Genomic DNA, 19,771 nt, shown 5'->3' with positions numbered 1-19,771 from the left:
GTGGTTCCGTCATGTTGCGGCCGTTGGCGGCCGCGCCGCCCACGCGGCCCTAATTCCCCGCCTGTGCGGGCGATTAGCGCTGTGGGCGGAGTCATGACGGAACCACTCCGTCATGAGCACAGCCCAACCGTGGCTCATGATGGAGTGGCTCCGTCATGAGCACCGCGCCACCGCGCTGCCCCCCCCGCACCCCCCAGCGCTGCGGCGGAATTTCCGCCGCAGCGAAGGGGTTAAACTGCTTAATCCTGTGCTTTTGTTCTGTTTTCATCTTTTTCCACTTAATATGCAGTGTAATATATCTCCTGCATTTTTGAATATTCCTGGTGTGTAGAGGCGTGACAGGGCGTGTGTCCAGTCTTCATTTTAGTTCCATGTTTTAGCTTAACATTGTTTTCTACTTGTGACTTTTAACATGCTTTGTGCTTACACGATGATGTATTGAGAAATTATTATACACGCAGTTTGTTTCTTAGCAAGCATTATTATCATGTTTTTTGTACACTCTGTCCAAGGAACATGTTACCCTTGTCCGGCTGCCCTTCAGTTCCAGATTAGCTATAGCATCAGCATTCCTTCTGTGACACAGTGTGATTGAAAACGTGATTTTATTTCATAAATGGGCTCTGAACACCATTGGGCAGATGAGCGCTTCGGCTGGGATTGCCCCGGATGGGATGCCCTGTGACTAAGATGCAGTCCTGCTGACTCTGACCACTATTCTGCAACAGACGATAGCCTGTTCTGCACATGCTGGCTTCCTGATACATCACACTCAGGTATGAGGGGGTAGGCTATCCCAGGGGACCTGGCAGAGGCTACTCCCGCTATGCTCTCAATGGCATAGATAGTGTTAGGTAGGAATATAATCATAGTAATGTCATAATGGTTGAGCTGTTTATCCTTTTCACCATTCTTGTACTGCCGGTTACAATTCTTTGTTTCTTCTGCCTAATATTTGGAGCACACTCTTTCTATGCACAAATGCGATTTTTTAAATAAATGTTTTAAAACCTAATTAGTGCCTTTCTTGTGTTTCCTTGGGCATGCAAAAGTAAAACAGCGGAAGGGTAGATCTGTTTCCACGATTCCTTGGGGAATAATAGAGTGGTCATGTTTGAGGTTGCTGATACTATCAATCACCCTGGAAAGGTTAGGGGTCCAGATGGGGCACTGTGAGCTAGCTAGGAACCAGGTCAACGTGTGAACTGGGTTCCTGTATTTTGAAGTCTATGTAGCCCAGATACGCAGTCAGTCAGTACACAGGTGAACTCTCTATGAGATGGAACTCTTGGACAAACGTTTTTGACAATTATCTAATTGCAATGGATGGTCAACATTTTAGTGTGAAAAGAAAAAAAGCATTTTCATTGAACTTACTTGGGAAAGAAACTCAAAACATTTGAGAATTTCCCTCCATACCAGCCTCCACCTGGGTCATCTTCAGGTGATTACAATGAATATATGGAAGCAATTGATAGGCTAAAATTACTATTCAAGGAAGACCCACGTAGGGTAATGGAAAGACATAAATTCTACACATGTCATCAGCTATCGAATGAACCAATTGATACTTATGTTGCAGCTTTAAGGATTTTAGTTTCTAAATGCAAATGTTGTACATTGCTACAACAGACAAACCAAGAGCTAACTGTGAAATATTGAAACCCCTCCTTCAGAGAAACCTTTTATATTGTGCTGAGGTTTCCATGTGTTCTATCAAAGTGATGTCTGGAAAAAAATACTAGTGAAGAAGTTTGTGTAATCAAACACAAGAACACACCTGATAAAAATGGAGGTAAGTCAAAAGCCAAATCAGCCAAAGGTCTAAATGGACTGAATAGTAAATCTGTAAAAGCTTCTGGTTCTCTTCACAAATGTTACAGATGTGGATCATACAGTCATTTGGCTAATTCTAAACTTTGCCTAGCTATAAGAAATGAATCTCTGCAGTGCTAGGAGATTGGTCATTGTGCAACTGTTTGTAAAAATGGTTTAAAAACAGAAAAATACATTCAGGTTGTTGAGGATGAAGGTAAAGAGATATCTGTCAATCTGAAGGTGGGGACCGCTGATCTGTCTGGGTGTGGAGGTTCAGTCGAAGAGCCAGGTCTTGAGGTCCTTCCTGAGTTGGGTCAGTGACGCAGATTGCCTGAGGTGGAGGGGCAGAGTGTTCCAGGTCTTTGCGGCGAAGTAGGAGAAGGATCTTCCTCCGGTTCTGGTCTTGTCCATCCGTGGGATGGAGGTCAGAGCGAATTAGACCATTTGTGATCAACAAGATTAGTCGGAAAAAGGGACTCAGCCAGGAGACTTGTTTCAAAACCACAGTACTTCAAAAATCTTTCTGTTATCGAATGCAAACTGGATTTAGTGAAAAATATTGATTCAGTGCCTTTATATTCCTTCTCAATGTGAAATTTGTATTGACAATTTGCCAACTACAGTTTTAGCTGACTCTTGTTCTCCATATGCTGTCATTTCTAATGTGTTTTTTTGCCAAGAACTGGGTTAATGTATTATTATTTGAACCAGATATTAAGGCTTTTTTAAATTGCGGGAACAATATCGACTTGATAGGATGTTTTGTTACTGACCTTCACATTTGTGTTGGGTAACATTTATGTCTCTCCTCAAAAAACAACGTTTATTAGGATGGAGGCATCGGGGCTTACTTAGGTATGGCTCTTAAACCTGCCACTGATAACACCCATTTTGTGTTTGACAATATCCCATTCAGTTGAAGTCATATTAAGTCAATTTACATGTATTTTCAACTACAAATTAAAAAAAGTGAAAGGTTTTTCCCACAAAATTAAATTGGGGGAAAAAAAATAAAAATGCAATACCGGTGAAACACAAAATGAGGAATACACCCATGTCTGTTCGTAAGGAACTCTCTTCTTTATTAGATTTGCGTAGGGAAAAAGTAATTCAACCGATTGAATCAACAAAGTGGGTATCTCCTTTTGTTTTAGTTAAAAGAAACAGGAGATTCAAGATTATGCACTGATTTAAGCTCCCGCAATAAGTAGATTCTAGTAGACTGTCATCCACTCCCCAAAAATACAGACATTTTTGCTAAAATGAGAAAAGTCAAATTCTTTACATTAGACCTCTGGGCAACATACCATCAGATTGAACTAACTGATAAATGCAAACACCTCACCACATTTTTAAACCGTTTGGGGCAATTTGTTATTTCTGAATGCCATTTGGAATGCTTCTGTTGCATCCATGTTTCAAAGGTTAATGGAATCCTTATTTAGTAGTATGGAAGGGGTAGCAGCGTTTCAAGATGACAATAACATTTTTGCTTCTACCATTGATGAATATATTAGCATACTTTCTAGAGTGCTATCTGTCCTACAAGAATGAGACTTCATAAAGTGTAAAGTTTTAAAAAGTGAAGTTGAGTATCTTGGACATTCAATTTCTTGTAAAGGTGTAAGTCCCAGAAAGGGTCTTCTCAAGGCCATCAAAGAAGTTCCTCTACCCAAGTCGAAGGACGAAGGGCTTTGCGAGTACTATTCAAGATTTGCTCCTGATTTGTCTTCACATACTGTGTCCTTGCAAACGTTTGTAAAAAAATATATATGTTTGTTTGGTCTGAGGAATTGACACAAGATTTTAATAGAGTCAAAGATTTAAATTTAGCTGCCCCAGCACTCACTCCTTTTTCAGAAGATGAAGTTTGCTCTGTTACTGAAGATGGCAGCGGGATTGGCTTAGGTGCTGTTCTTTCTCAAAAGTCCAAGTATAAGAAACATTGGGATGCCTATGCATCAAGATCCCTGTCTGAGGATGAAATACATTACTCCTCCATTGAAAGAGAGGCTTTGGGATGCATGTGGGCTGTTGAACACTTTAAGACATACTTGTGGGGTAAATGATTCATTATTGGAAAAGCTATAAACCACTAATTTCCTTACTGTCAAGTAATGAGAAAGTTATTCATATTTTGGATTTGCATTTTATCGAAGTTATATGAGTTCAGTTTTGATGTTCAGTTTACTTCTGGTAAGGATATCAGAGCAGATTGCCTTTCTAAGTTACCTTGTAAAATCCATGAAGGAATGGAAGATTCCATAGAATATTGTATTGTAGCAAATGTTTCTGACATTCTGGAATATGATAATGTTCACATTTCTGACAGAGTGCAAGGAAGCCATGTTTAATGACACCATTCTTTTGCATGTCAAGGATCTCATTGCAACTCATCATTCAACTAAGGGATTTTCACCTTTTGCTTTGCTAAGAAACAGAATTCCTTTTTCAAAATTTAATATCGGTGAATCTGTCAGAGCGAAATACCCTTGTTTCAAAGCTAAGGGGATGTTTAAATGTATACCTCCTCTGAAGGTTGTGAAGAGAACAGAATCTGCAGTGCAGTTGGAGGATGTTAAGTGGCGCAGTTTAAGCGGGGAGGCCTTGCGTAAATATAGCGCTTGTTCGGTAACGAGGTTCCAGATGACAGATATTAGAATTTTGATGTTATGTTTCAGGAGAGCATTTTACCTTCTACTTCACTTTCAACAAGTTTGTCAGTTGATGATCCAATTACTGACAGTTTTACACAATTTTATTCCTCAAACTCTATGGGGGAACGTATTTCTCTGGAGTCTGTTTCAGAACTACTTGAAAACAGAGGATTCTGGAGAAGTCATAGACTCACTAAGGGACCTGGTTATTTGAAAGATTATGTTTAATTTGTTTTTATTCTGTTTACATTATGTGCTAAGATATCGTTTTGAGTGTGTTTTATTTCAGTGTCAAAGGAAGGTAATGTTTTGGATTTAGTGATTCCTTATATTGTTTGCATTGTGTTTTGTATTGTGTATTCCATCTGTGTTTTCCTCCCTGTGGGCCTCCATGCTCACTGCCTTTCTTTGGGAACTGTAACCTTGTCTACTTTTGTAAAGGTTCTACAGTAGATGGTATTCTACCTTAACAACGCAGTCATTACTTTGTATTACCAATACTATGCATATTTTAGTTCGCAGATGCCATTACTTAGCATGCATTTACTTAGCTTGCATTTACTATGCATGTTCCGTTACTTAGCATGCACTTACTACGCATAATGGAGTTACTGTGCAAATTAAAGTTTTGGGGTACAGGTGTATTTTTAGGGGTCAGGGTGGGTTAGGGCTTTGGGGTGTAGGGGGTATTTTTAGGGTTCAGGATGCATTTAAGGTTTTGGGGTGCTGGGGCTGGGGTATTTTTGGGGTTCAGGGTGTGTTTAGGTTTTGGGGTGCTAGGGTAATTTTAGGGGACAGGGTTGGTTAGGGTTTTGGGGTGTAGAGTGTAATTTTAGGGTTCAGTGTGCGTTTAGGTTTTGGGTTACTGGGGTATTTTTAGGGGTCAGGGTGGGTTAGGGTTTTAGGGTGCATGGGGTATTTGAGGGTCAGGGTGCGTTTAAGGTTTAGGGGTGCTGGGGTATTTTGGGGTTCAGGGTGTGTTTAGGTTTTGGGGTACAGGTGTATTTTTAGGGGTCAGGGTGGGTTAGGGTTTTGGGTTGCATGGGGTATTTTGAGGGTTCAGGGTGCGTTTAAGGTTTGGGGTGCTGGGGTATTTTTTGGGGGTTCAGGGTGCATTTAGGTTTTGGGGTACAGGGGTATTTTTAGGGGTCAGGGTGAGATAGGGTTTTGGGTGTAGGGGGTATTTTTAGGGTTCAGGGTGCATTTAAGGTTTTGGGGCTCAGGGTGCTTTTAGGTTATAGGGTGCTGGGATATTTTTAGGGGTCAGGGTGGGATAGAGGTTTGGGGTGTAGGGGGTATTTTTAGGGTTCAGGGTGTGGTTAAGGTTTTGGGGTGCTGGGGTGCTGGGGTATTTTTGGGGTTCAAGGTGAGTTTAGGTTTTGGGGTACTGGGATATTTTTAGGGGTCAGGGTGAGATAGGGTTTTGGGGTGTAGGGGGTATTTCTAGGGTTCATCGTGTGTGCCAGGGGATAGGTTACTATTAAGATTAACTTTTTGTTTTAAAGTACCAATAACGCGTTGTAACGGTATGCGTAATAATTAACTGCAAAGTTAAAGCATTTTTTTTTTTTTTTTTTTTTGAAACCGTTTATTGCATCCATAAAAAGGTTACAGGTATGGGCCTACAACCGCACGGCCGGCCGCTAAAGCATCACAAATATAGTACATACAGACAGTAAAGGTCTCTCAGCGGTGTACAGTAGAAACACAGGAGTAATCAACGGTGCAGGCCTCACGGCGTCCTGCCACAGAGTACGGTTTCATTTTAAGGACTAACAACATCAACAAAAAACCACAACCGCAAGGCAACCCGAGATTCAAGATGACAACACTTGCTCCATAGTGGGGGATCCAGACTGGCAGGAAAGATCTGAAGAGGGGGATGGGAGGAGATCAAGGACTGGGGGGCCGCGTGCCCGCGGCCGAGCAAGAGGGTCCAGCTAGGGAGACGGAGCAGGCGAGGCAGCCGGCAGCTGTGGTGGCTCACAAATGCCCCCACGGTAGGCGTTCCAGGGGCCCCAGATTTTCACCCACGCCCCAGGCTTACCCCTCGCCACATACACCACCCTTTCACGGAACATACACCAATCCATGTGCTCTTTCCAGGCCGACACCGCAGGGGGCCTCTGGGATCCCCACAATTGAGCAATATCACGTTTCGCTATCATGTATCCCAGAGTCACCCACCGCGTCTGCGGAACCGAGTAGTCATTCGGTTCCCATACATTCAACAAGCACCTCCTCGCTTCGGGCAGCAGCGCTACACGCGTGACCACACGCAGGACCTCATGCACTCCACGCCAGAATCGCTCCACCTTCGGGCACTCCCACAGTATATGCATAAAAGTCGCCAACGCACCACATCCACGCTTACACAGTCCGTCCATGGCAAAACCCATACGTAGAAGCCTCGGCCCCGTCACGTAGACCCGGTGAAGAATCTTGAGCTGGACGAAACGAAGGCGAGCCGGGATGGCCACCTCTTTCGGAGAGGCCACCGCGGACATCCAATCCTCGTCGTCCAGCTCCAGCCCGTCGGCCACCCAAGCCTCGCGTAGACTAGTTAACAGGCACGATCTATCATTAATCAGCTTCTTGTATATGAGGGAGATCGTGCTGTCCGGGACATGGCCATCCAGCACTCTGTCCTCCAGGGGGGAAGACTCCGGAATGGATGCAACATCCGGGAAGACGGAGCCCAGCGCATGGCGGACCTGCAGGTACCGAAAGTACTCACTGCCCTGCAGCTGGAACTCCGCCTGCAGCGTCTCAAAAGTTTTGAATCCCCCCCTCGTCCAAAGATCCCCCACTGTGCTGATTCCGATCGTGTCCCACTTCTCGAAGCCCTTCGATGTCCACAGGGAGCCCAGTCTCTCAGAGGCATACAGTGGAGACGCCCGGGTCAAACGGTCCTTCCACCCCATAGCTGCATTAGCCGCGTGCCAAACCCGCACCATTACACGCGTCGGTCCCGTCAGACGGGAGTCAGGCGCACCAGAGTACAGCGCTCGATTGTAATCGCCACCGGGCAGGAGCATCTTGTCCATCTCGAATGCCGGGTTCAGGGCGGGCCCGTAAAGGCCATGATTAATTGCAGCTAGCTGGGAGGCCCAGTAATACCGTTTAATGTCCGGGAGGGCGACCCCTCCATCGTACCACGGGAGCGTCAGTTTAGCCAGAGCAATACGCGGCCTCCCGTCCCAGAACAGGCGCCGCTGAAGGCCCTCCACCTCACGAAAGTAGCGTGCCGGGACCATATCCATAGTGTTCTGGAGGGCGTAGAGGAAGCGCGGCAAGGACATCATTTTAAACAAGGCCGCTCGACCGAGCGGCGAGAGCGGGAGACGCCGCCAGCGCACCACATCCTCCTTCAAACGCTGGAGAGGGGGCAGCAGATTCCGCTCATAGCGGGCCTCCGGGTCAAGAGTGATATATATACCCAAGTACCGGAAACCCTGGGAGGCAATCTGGATCGGGCAGTCCCGCGGCAGGACCGGAGCCTCCCCGGAAAGCACGTAGACGCAGGATTTCGCCCAGTTAATGACTAGGCCTGAGTTGCGACCGAAGGAGCGCAGAACATCAACTAGGACGATCAGGGACTTGCGCGGGGAGGCGAGATACAAAAGGATATCGTCCGCGTAGAGGGACACGCGGTCCTCGTGCTCGGGGGTCCAGCGGAGACCACGGATGGAAGGGTGCCACCGCAGCCACTCCGCCAGGGGCTCAAGGGCCAGGGCGAACAGAAGAGGCGACAGGGGACAACCCTGTCGCGTGCCCCGCCCCAGCGCGAACGGGGTCGACACACGCCCGTTCACCACCACCTGCGCCATCGGGCCCGAATATAGTAATTTGACCCAGCTGATGAAACCCGGGCCGAACCCAAACTTCGCGAGCATCGCCCAGAGATATGGCCATTCGAGCGTATCAAACGCCATGGTGGCGTCCAAGGACGCCAAGATGGCTGGCTCCCGCACAAATGGGACACGCGCGAGCACGCCGTGCAAGCGCCGTAGATTAAGAGCCGTATTGCGGTGTGGGATAAAGCCCGATTGGTCTTGATGGACCAAATCGCCCACCACGCCAACCAACCGGTTAGCCAACACCTTGGCGAGGATTTTGGGCTCCGCGTTCAAAAGCGAAATCGGCCGATAGGATGTGACCCGTTCACGGGGCTTCCCCTCCTTGTGGATTACCACAATTGTGGCCAGACGCTGGTCCGGCGGGAGGGAGCCCTGCGAGTGGGCCGCGAGGAACATCGCTCGCAGGTGGGGTGCCAGCACATCCGGGCGTAACTTATATAGCTCAATGGGAATGCCATTGGGGCCCATGGCCTTGCCGGATGAAATCGAGCGAATAGCCGAGGCAATTTCGTCCGAGGTGGGAGGGACGTCCAGCGAATCTCTGTCTTCCGCCGTAAGGGAGGGGAGTGCAATATCCCGAAGCAGGGCACGGGAGTCCGCCTCCGAACAGGGAGAAGCAGGGGAGTAGACTCCGCGGAAATAATCCGCGAAACAGGAGACAATGGCTTCCGGCTCCGTGGCACACGCACCATCCACACTCTCAATCAAAGGCACCACTCGGCTCGCTCTCTCTCTCTTATCCAACCACGCAATCAATTTACCGGCCTTATCACCCACATCATACAAGCGCCCCTGCTGCTCTCTACCAAGGCCCCTGGCCGCCTCCGTGACGAGGGCCCGGTAGGCCGCCTGCTTTAACTGCAGAACATGTAACTTGGCGTCTGTTACCCCGTTCCCCAGGTCACCCTCCAATTCCGCAATCTCGGCCTCCACCCGGGTCACCTCCTCCCGCTCACGCCGCCGGGCACTGGCAATAAAGGAGAGGGCCTCCCCTCTAAGAACCACTTTGAAAGCCTCCCATAGGGAGATGGCAGATGGGACCGACCCCACATTCTCCTCAAAATAGCGCTGCAAGGATGTGATCAAGTCGGCACGAATGGTGGGGTCGCGCAGATACCAGGCGTTAATCGGGGCCACCCTGCCATCCCCCCTCGGGAAGACATCGAAATGCAACAACAATGGGGAGTGGTCTGAAATACCCCGTGCCAGATGGCGCACCTCTCCCACCCTCCCCGCCTGGGCCGCTGGGACAAGGATGTAATCAAGCCGCGAAAGACTACCATGGGCCCCCGAGTGGAAGGTGTATTGTTGCAATACGGGATGCTTTAAGCGCCAACAATCCACCAGGCCCAGTGTGTCTAAAAGGCCAGGCAGCCACGCCTGTGCCCGGGGGAGGTCCCTAGGGGGATGGCGATCCATAGATCCAGAAACAACCGCATTAAAGTCCCCTCCAACCACCAATAGGCCACTCGGAAGTTCCAGAAGGAGGCGCCCCAGGTCCGCAAATGTAGTGGCCTGTAGCCCAGGCGGGACGTACACCGACACAAAACTGAACACTCTACCCTCCATACGTCCCGCCAGAGCAGTGTAACGTCCCCTCTCATCGTGGTGCACCTCATCAATCTCCAACGGGAGCGAGTTCCTAACCATAATACCCACCCCCCGCGAGCCTGAGGTGAAGCCAGAGTGGGCCGCCAAACGATATCCCCTCCGATTCATTGCATGAAAGGTGTTACCTATAAGGTGCGTCTCTTGCAGAAAGACAACATCTGGGGAAATACGTTTTAAATACTGCAGGACCACACCACGCTTAATCCTATCCCCCAGGCCGTTAACATTCCATGACAACACAGTCAAGTCCCTACCCCCCATCATACGTCGAAACAATCGGTCGTCCCCCACCGAGCAGTCTAAAGACAACAAAACAGTCGCAGGATTGCCTTGCGGTACGAACAAACAACACACCCCCCCCACCCCCCGGTCCCAACAAAACTCCCCCCTCCCTGCACCCCTGCATGAGCCCAGACAGCCCCCCCAAAGTGCAGTGTGCCTGTCGCCCCATAGCTAAATACTAATTAGTCCCCCAGAGGAGGAGGGAAGCCCCCAGCAGACCCCACATGACCTCCATGGGAGGGGAACCTACAGAAGCAGTATGTGGTGAAGGAACAATGTCCCGAGTAAGGCAATACAGTCACCCCTCAATTCTGAACCAGCGGGCCCTCCTCGCCAGCTGCGCTCCCCCCACCCCCCCGGCCCCGATCCCCAGGCAAGGTGTCCAACCAGTCCCCAGCCGCCTCGGGCCGGTCGAAGAAGTGCGTGCGACCATCCACCTCCACCCGCAGCTTAGCCGGGAAGAGCATTGAGTACTTAAGATTTAGGTCCCTTAAACGACGTTTGATGCCAATAAAGCTCTGCCGCTGCTTCTGGACTGCCGGGGTAAAGTCTGGGTAGAAGTTTACGTCCATGTTGTCCAACCTGACCGGTCCCTGTTGCCTGGAGGTCTGGAGGATGGCATCTCGGTCCCGAAAATTAAAGATTCGGGCAATAAGGGGCCGCGGCGGGGCACCGGTCTTAGGGCGGCCCCCGGGGACCCGGTGGGCACGTTCCACCGCAAAAAACTTACTCAGCCCCCGGGGCTGGAGATGGGTCAGGATCAAGTCTTCCACGAAGAGATCCGCCGCCTCCGCCTCACGTCCCTCCGGCACACCAATAATGCGGATATTATTCCTCCGGGCGCGACCCTCGGAATCCTCCAGTCGCCGGTCCATCAGGGCGCTCGCCTGGCCAAGCCGGCGCACCTCCTTCTGGAGGGCCACCACGTCAGTCGTGAGGCTCGTTGTGGTGTGGGTCAGGGAATCGACTCGGTCGTTCGTCTTTGACAAGTCCGCCCTCACAAGGCCCACATCCACCAGGACCGAGTCAATTTTTGCGACAAGGTATCAAAACGCTGGTCCACTGAGGCCTTCAGTTCAGCGATGGCGCCCATGACGTCCCGGAGGGTTAGATCCACTGGATGGGCAGGTGTCTTCGTCGGTCCCACCGGGGATGACCGCGTTGTCTCCGGAGAACCCTTTTGGAGCGTGTAGCGGTCCATACTATTGGCCTGGTGCGCCGTGCCACGGCGGGTCGTCTTCACCTTCGCCCGGTCGCCATCTTGTTTGGTGGCCATGCTGGCCCTTCCACCGTCGCGCCAAGATCTCCAAACGGGCCGTCACACCAGATCACGGGTGTCAAGGGGGCGACCACAGAGCCGCGGGTCGACCCACCGCCGGCGGGCCAGCTGGGTACCTGGACAAGGCCACACCACCGCACCCCGCTCCGCGGCCCGACCTCGCCAGAGAGCAAGGAGGGCGCAAAAGCGAAAGTGAAAGTGCGGGGTGCGCGAGTCGCCCAGCCCCGCTCGCCGCTGTTATTCACCTTGTCCCCGGATCGCGCCACTACTCCAATCCGGGGGGCCGGCGAGGAGAAGGCCGCAACCTTCAGTCGATGTTCCCACCGGTGTTCGGGGTCCGATTCGAGCCCAAAAAACGGGTAGTGCCTCAGCTCGGGTTCCCCGACACAGTCCCCTTAACAAGGACAGGATATTTCCAGGATTTATTCAGGAGGTCGCGGAGGTCCTCGGGAGCCTCGCACCTACGCGGCCATCTTGGTTGCGCGCTAGGCTCCTCCCTCAAGTTAAAGCATTTTTAATGTATTTGTATATATTTGCGAAGTAAAAGTATGCGCACTAAAATCATGCTTAGTAATGGTATTTGAGAAGTAAAAACTTCGAAGTAAATACCTGTGGAGTAGCAGTATGCTAAGTAACATCATATATTTACAGTAGATAGTTCAGATTTGAGCGTGGATGTTGGATTGGAACTGTGACCGTCTTGTTGAGAGGCCAAATAAACACCTATTCTTGTTTCACTGTTTGTGAATTCCTTTGCTTCGACAGATTCTCTAAGAGCTTCTGCTCCAACACTTCTAATAACCCTGGTACCGAACACCTCACCGCTCTAATCACAGAAGGACTCTAAAGCTTATATTAAAGAACAGGTGATTTGAATAAGTACTTGTCAGAACATGAGACTGCTTGTGGATTCTCAGGAGCAGAGATCAACCGCTTCTCTCCCTAAAACAGCACACCCTCAATGCGACAAGTAACACACATGAAGATAATGTTACCCCGAGGAAAAGAGGGTTGAGGAGAGACAGAGGCAGAGACAGACAGAGACAGACAGAGACAGGTGAGGTCCTGATGGGAAGGCTGCTTAGCATACCTCTTGAATTCACCATGATTGGCTAGACCTTCGGGTTTCTATAGCCAAAGCACACATAACATTAGGAACATATCTATAGCAACCATGAATAACTGCAAAGCCAGACTCAATATGCTGCTCCTAGGATGGAATCGAGACAGCTCTGTAACTTGCCTCTGAGTTCCAGGATACAGCTAGAGAACAGAAATGAAAGGCAGAACATGTAAAGCGAAGCTTCGGTCTAGTTTTCTCAGTAAGTGAGCCAAAAGCAATAAAGGATCGCCAACTGGTTAGTAGCACTAGATTGTAGGGGGACAGAGGGAAAACCGGAGGGAGCTAGTTACCACGGGATCCAAAAAAACAGAAATCATAAAAATGTGTGGGACGCCAAACGGGTGTAAGTTGAAAGTGGAGAAAGGTCAACACCCTCTTTTGACAAGCACAGTACCTCCTGCTTCCTGTGCTTTTAACTGGCACGTCCTCTCATAGCATGGAAGTAAACATAGCTGACACCCTCTGGCCTGAGTTTCACAATTCCAGTCGTAAAGGGCTTTACCAGGTTTTATATACCCCTTCTCCAGCACTTCCATGTTATAGACAATTACAGTATTCAGATGACGTCACTTAGAAACACTGATGATACTGAATGGGAAGAGGGGAAAATTCAATCTAATAATCAGCAGCAAACTGCACTCGCTAAAGCTCAGTTGGAAGTTAGAGGCGGTTAAAGCCATGAAGCCTGTTGGTTTAAGCATTAAGGGCCTCATGTAGGTAAATAAATTTTACCGGTTCTAAAATACCGAGCCGTACCGAATCGGTAAATTAGAATCGGTAAGTTATATGTAGGTAAAAATTCGGTAACAGTTACCGATTCGGTAACATTCGGTAATCACGAATCGGAATTCACCGAATCGGTAAATACCGAGGTGGTATTTACCGAATCGGAAAATACCGAGGTGGAAGTTACCGAATCGGAAAATACCGAGGTGGTAGTTACCGATTCGGAAAATACCGATTCGGTATGTACGGAGTCGGTAAAGAAAATCACATGACTTGACGAAACAGCGAATCCAGTGCAACGACAGCCCACCCAACCTGGAACTGCCCACACCCAGGCAGGTGTACTCAATTAGCCGAAGTGGCCACACCCAGGCAGGTGGACATAATTAGCCGACCCTGGAGAGGCTTGGAGTGCAGAGGAGAGGCAGGGAGCAGTTGCATGTGCGAGCGGGTAAACGAACAGCATGTCCAGCCAGAGAACACAGAAAGACGGAGGGGAAAGGAGGAGGAAGCTGAAATTTAGCCCCAAGGAACTCCAGGTGCTGGTGGAGGAGGTCGTGAAGCAGCACCAGAAGCTGTTCGGCAGGCAATCCCTGCAAGTGCCTGAGGTGGAAAAGCGCAACATATGGCTGGCCATCCAGGCGCAGGTCAATGCTGTGGGAGTGACCCACAGGGACATTGAGGTCCTCAAAAAGCGCTGGTATGACCTGAGGATTGTAACCAAGAGGAAGATGGGCGACATCCAGAAGGAGGCCAGCCAGACCGGAGGTGGAACCAACAGGGCACCTGCCCTCACCGAACTGGAGGAGCTGGTGGCGGCCACAATCGAGCAAGAGAGCGTCGTGGGTCTTGGGGACGCCGACAGCTCTGCCAGAGCCGCAACACACCAAGGTAAGACGAAAGCACAGCAATGTATCCCCCCCTACCCCATCCCACATCCCCCAAATGTGAAACGAGAATCACACTGCAGTCCACACGTGTCAGTGCAGACAGGCAATGCATTTCGGGAGATGTAGTCAGGGCAACACTAACCATGACGTAAATGTTACAGGGCAACAAGGCATGTCACGCACTCGAGGCACAAGGAGACAGGGGACATGTTGGAATGTGAAATTATTTATTGTGCCGCTTGCAATGCAGCCCTTCGGGGACACTGAGCCAATGTTGTATTTCTGTCCACAGATGTGACATCATGCAGGACAGGGCATGCTGCAGGAGAGACGGCACCACGGCAACATCAAACACCTCCAGCCAGCACAAGTACAGACCGGGGAGCAGGCCCACTGGCAGCCGCACTACCAACACAGCCAGCATCGCCGCACACAGAGCCAGCATCACCTCACCGTGAGCCAGCATCACCACCACCAGAGCCAGCCTCGCCACTCATGTTCGATTCACCGGCCACATCTCCGCTTGCATGCGTGAGACAGAGGAGGCGTCCAGCAGCCAGGCTACGAGCCTTGGACACCTCGTCAGACGACAGCATGGGCCCTGAAGACCGCACCGGGCCCCAGGAAGGGAGCCATGCCACTGTGCCCCACACCTCACAGGCAGCACAGACGGAAACAAGAGGGCGCCGCAGGTCGCGTGTCCAGAGTCCACCAGCACCCACTGACGGCCATGGTGTCTTCTTGGGGCTCGAGGGCCAAATGTTAAAGCAACAGCGCCTGCAATCAAAGGCAGTCATGTCAGTCCAGAGGCACATGCGGGTGATGAAGACAAGCATAGTCAACATGGACACAAACATTGGCGGCATGGCTGCGGGCATTCGGGACATGTCCCAGTCTATCCAGCAGTTGTGCAGCAAATTAGATGCTGACATCGAAGCACGGCGCCGGGAACGCCAGAGAAGGGACACTACCAGCAGGGCACTCAACCGTCTGGCAACTGCCACTTCCCTACTGTGCCGGCGCTCTGTGACGATGCAGGAGGGCCTAACACAGTGCTGCAGCGACCTGTCTCGGGGGATGGTGCAGGTGACAAGTGCACTAGGGGTGCTATTGACGAGTCAGGCGTCGACAACTGCTGCAGGGGATCCTGCGGAGAGCATCGACACCACCAGCAGCATCACACCCCCCGTCCCAGAAACACGCAGGAGCAGCAGGCGGCTTGGGGTTGGCTCCAGTGAGGATGCACAGGCCGTGCAATCCACCACTGCAGCGCGTATGCGCAAACATTGATGTCGCCCTGCCTAGCCACTTCACAATGGGTGACGTAACCCTGGACATACTCCTTGTATAGATGATATATTGCCAGATTGGCCTGATCATGTGTTCATGGCGTGGTGCCACATTAAACTACGTCATGACTGCTCACAACTCGCTGTGTCCCCTTACTTACTCAGAAATAGTTGGATGTGATCTCTGCCCGTCTCTCTCTCCCATCGATTGCAGTTGGCACTCTAGCTGCGTTGCCCTCTGGCTGGCCTGACTCATCCTCGTTGTCCTCAAAATATGTTAGTTCCACATCTGTACCTTTTTTCGTGGCAAGGTTGTGCAGCATTGCACAAGTGGCAATGATCTTGCAGCAGGTGATGGGTTTGTACTGGCGTGCGCCTCCGCTCTTGTGCAGGCAGCGGAACCTGCTCTTCAGTAGTCCAAACGTGCGCTCCACCACATTGCGTGTTGTTTTGTGTGCCACGTTGTATCGTCTCTCACTCTGGGTAGCTGGGTGTAGGTAGGGAGTGAGGATGAATGACCGGCATGCATATGCACTGTCGCCTGGATGGGTGAAAGGGAACCATCAGTAACATGCCTCTATACACTATGTTTGCATGTTTCAAGGGGCGTCACTGTTACTTACCTAGCAGGTATCCCTCTCCGAATTCTCCGGCACTCAGTCGTGTGTATATCCCACTATTCTGGAAGATGTAAGAGTCGTGGGTGCTCCCAGGAAACTTTGCAACAATATCTGTGATGATGTTCCCTGCATCACAGATCACCTGCACGTTGATGGAGTGGGTGGACTTCCTGTTCCTGTAGATGTGCTCTGTATCTGCTGGTGGACAGATTGGGATGTGGGTACCATCAATACAGCCGAGGACATGGGGGAACTGTGCCATGTGATAAAAGTCAGTTTTTGTTTTCTGCAGTGCAGCCTGTGAGTTCGGGAAGCTTATGTAGTGGTGCATTCTCTGCATCATGGCATCCAGGAACTTCCTGAAGAAACGGGACAGGCAACTTTGGGATACCCCACCCACCGCAGCTATCACCACCTGATAACTGCCGGATGCCAACAGATGTAGGCTGCAGAGCACCTGCACATGTGGGGGTATGGCGTGCGCCCTTCTAACTGGCTGGTCCAGGAGTGGGTGTAGGTCCCTGATTAAGTCCATGATTGTTTCGGGGTGTAGCCTGTACCTCTCATGTATCTCTGCATCAGTCAGCTGGAATAGTGTGATGCGCTGTCTGTAGATTTGTTCCTCCCGTCGCCACACCCTCAGTCCTGCTGCCTGTAGACGTAGGCGCCTTGCAATGACGTACATAGCGGCCATGTTGTCCACGCTGTTGAATTTTGGGTTTGCTTTTATCCATTGTTGATGGTTACCACCTGCTTTTAGTCCGTGTTAATTACCGACTCTTAATTACCGATTTTAATGGATTTCTTAATTACCGACTGCTCCTACATGTCATTTTAAATTTTTACCACTTCATATTTACCACTTCATGTTTACCGATTCGTTAATTCTGTATTCGGTAAATATGAATCGGTATTTTAGAATTCGGTAACTATGAATCGGTATTTACCGCCTCATATTTACCGAAAAGTGGTTTTTGGACTCCTACATCTCACTTGTCTGTATACCGGTCGGTAACGGCATATTTACCGAAAATCGGCCGTTACCGACCGGTATTTCGCTACCTACATGAGGCCCTAAATGCCCACTGGCATGTGCCTACAGTGATCCACCCACAAGCAAACTGATCTAATGCAGGACAGGCCCCCCTCCCTCCTCCTCACAGGAATTGAATGTGCACACTGGTCTCCAAAGTGCCTCTCTTTTCTTCTCCAGACTGTGTCCCTGCAGACTGACATGGTGTCCAGCAGAGAGGGGTGCTCACCTGCTGCCGAGGGAGTCTGTTGCTTTGTTCTAATCTTCTTAGTTAAGCTGATAGGTGAACCTATAAACTTTGATGAGCCAGGAGTAAGGACAGTGTGTGAACAGTGATGGTTCACTGTGGTTTAACATTCGACAGTCACATTTATACCATTATTTCATAAACATACTGTTACATATTTCTTGTAACTGTACATGCAATGTAAACATTTGAGTTAAATAGAAAATGATATAGTGAGTTCTGCAGAATCTTTTTTAAAACAAATATATTGCTTAAGTTTGAATGAATATGCTTAGAACATTATAGCGAAGTGCAATGAAATTGATCAGGTACTCACATATGGCCAGATGTACGACGCCCAAAATAGCGCCTTGCAAATTGTGAGTTTTTTGCTACTCGCAAATTGCGTGGCGCTATTTTGGATGTACAACAGTGTGTAACACACTGTTAGTGATTCCCAATGGGTTCACCAATTGGAAGGCTCATAAATATTAATGAGCCTCTCGCAATTTGCGACCCCATTGGGAATGGCAGGCCCCCCCAGGTATGGTGGCCTGCTGGGCTCAGCGGAACACCATGTCTGGGACTGCTTTTAAATATTGCTGTTTTTAAAAAAAATTCAGCCCATTTTCCTTAAAGGAAAACGGGATGCATTTAAAAAACAAAAAAATGAAACGTTTTCATTTCATTTTTTAAGGGCAGGTAGTGGTCCCTGGGACCATTGCCTGCCCTTAAAAAATATTTCCCCATGCATTTGCAAAGGGGAAGGGGTTGTGCACGCTATTAGGAGGGGAACACCCCTTCCTAATAGCAAGTCACTAAAAAGGCTTTGTACATGGCCCATGCTGTTTTTGCATGCGCAAACGGGTTCGCAAACCCGTCTGGGCATGCAAAAACAGTCGTACATCTGGCCCGTAGTGATACAATACAGAAAAATATGTAGCTGAAAGAAAAACGTTAGATATAGATTCCTTTCCGTAAAATTACCCCCAGGCGTCAGACTGGATCCGGAAAGTTTTTCATCAGCAGTACCTCTGCGCATTGCAAGGTAGCATCAGTTGGCTCCGCGTCCGTCGTTGGCGTCGTGGTCATCGGAATGATGTTGCGGTAGCTACTTAGATGCCGCCCTTGCGCTCTGACGTCAGTTCTTTCTTTTTCTGCACCAGCCAGTGCAGATCCGGGAAGAGCGGTACCTCTGTAATTTTTTATCGACTTTGGTCCACTTCTTTTTCGAGTCTTTGACTCCTAAGGTGCACGAGGGATGCCCGTCTTCAAGCCATGCGGTTCCTGTCATCGAATGATGTCGGTGACGGATCCGCACCGCGTGTGTCTTTTTTGCCTGGTGCGTGACCACGACCCCAGGTCGTGCTCCAACTGCCGGTCGATGGAGCCGATGGCTTTGCGGGAGCAGTCCTGAAAGCTGCTTGAGCACCGGCAGTCGGCGCCACACTGTTCGAGGAGCCACCATCATTCTGGTTCCAAGTCTTCGAAGTCTTCACACTCGGGGTCGGGTAAGTCGAAGCATAAGAAGAAGTCGAAGAAGCATCGTCGCTCTTCGACCTCTCCTCGTCGGTCGGCTGACCCACGAGGGACGCGGGTGGTGCTCCTCCCGCAACTCCGCGTTTCCCTCCCTTTCCAGGACCCAGAGTGATTCCCGCCCAGTTTCGTACGTTCTATGAGGCGATGCACGCCATCTTTGGGCAGCCCGAACCCACCGTCGCGCCTTCGGGTCCTGTGGGCTCGGTTGGGGGGCCTAGGCCTTCTCTGCCGGCGGCTCTGGCCCCAGCGCCGCAGGCCCCCCTTGGATCCAGATTGGCGCCGGTTGACCAGATTACGCCTCAACCGGCGCCGCTTCCTCGGCACCACTACTGTGTTCGAAACCGGTCAGCACCCCCATCCGGCATCGACCCCAGCCTCCATCCCGATGTGGACCCGGACCGGCATCGTCCAACGCCGGATCTGGTGCCGAGAGGGGTTTTTGTGCCCCTGTTCACTCCTGGGGTCCCTTTTCAACCACAATGGCACCCACAGGATGAGGAGGAGGACTGGGAGGGGTATGACTGACCAGTTGGACAGTGAACAGGACTGGAGAGAGGAACTGGGGGATGCCAGTCGTTTGGACACCTCGTCTGACCTTGGCATGTTGTCTCCTCCTACCGTGGCTATGGAGGAGGGAGCATCATACGCAGTGGTGTTGCGTAGGGCAGCCAAGGCTCTCAAGCTCGAGCCTCTTACAGTGGCAGTCAGGACTAACCTGCTGACAGAGGTGCTTCAACCGGCTGTGAGCTCTTTGAAGCCCTTGCTTCCGTTTAATGAGGCCCTCACCGACATCCTTTTGGGCACGTGGTCCAGGCCCA

Source organism: Triturus cristatus, chromosome 11 (genome assembly GCF_964204655.1).
Source record: "Triturus cristatus chromosome 11, aTriCri1.1, whole genome shotgun sequence".
In the NCBI taxonomy this organism is placed as follows: domain Eukaryota; kingdom Metazoa; phylum Chordata; class Amphibia; order Caudata; family Salamandridae; genus Triturus; species Triturus cristatus.
Note: the sequence above shows the minus strand (reverse complement) of the source record.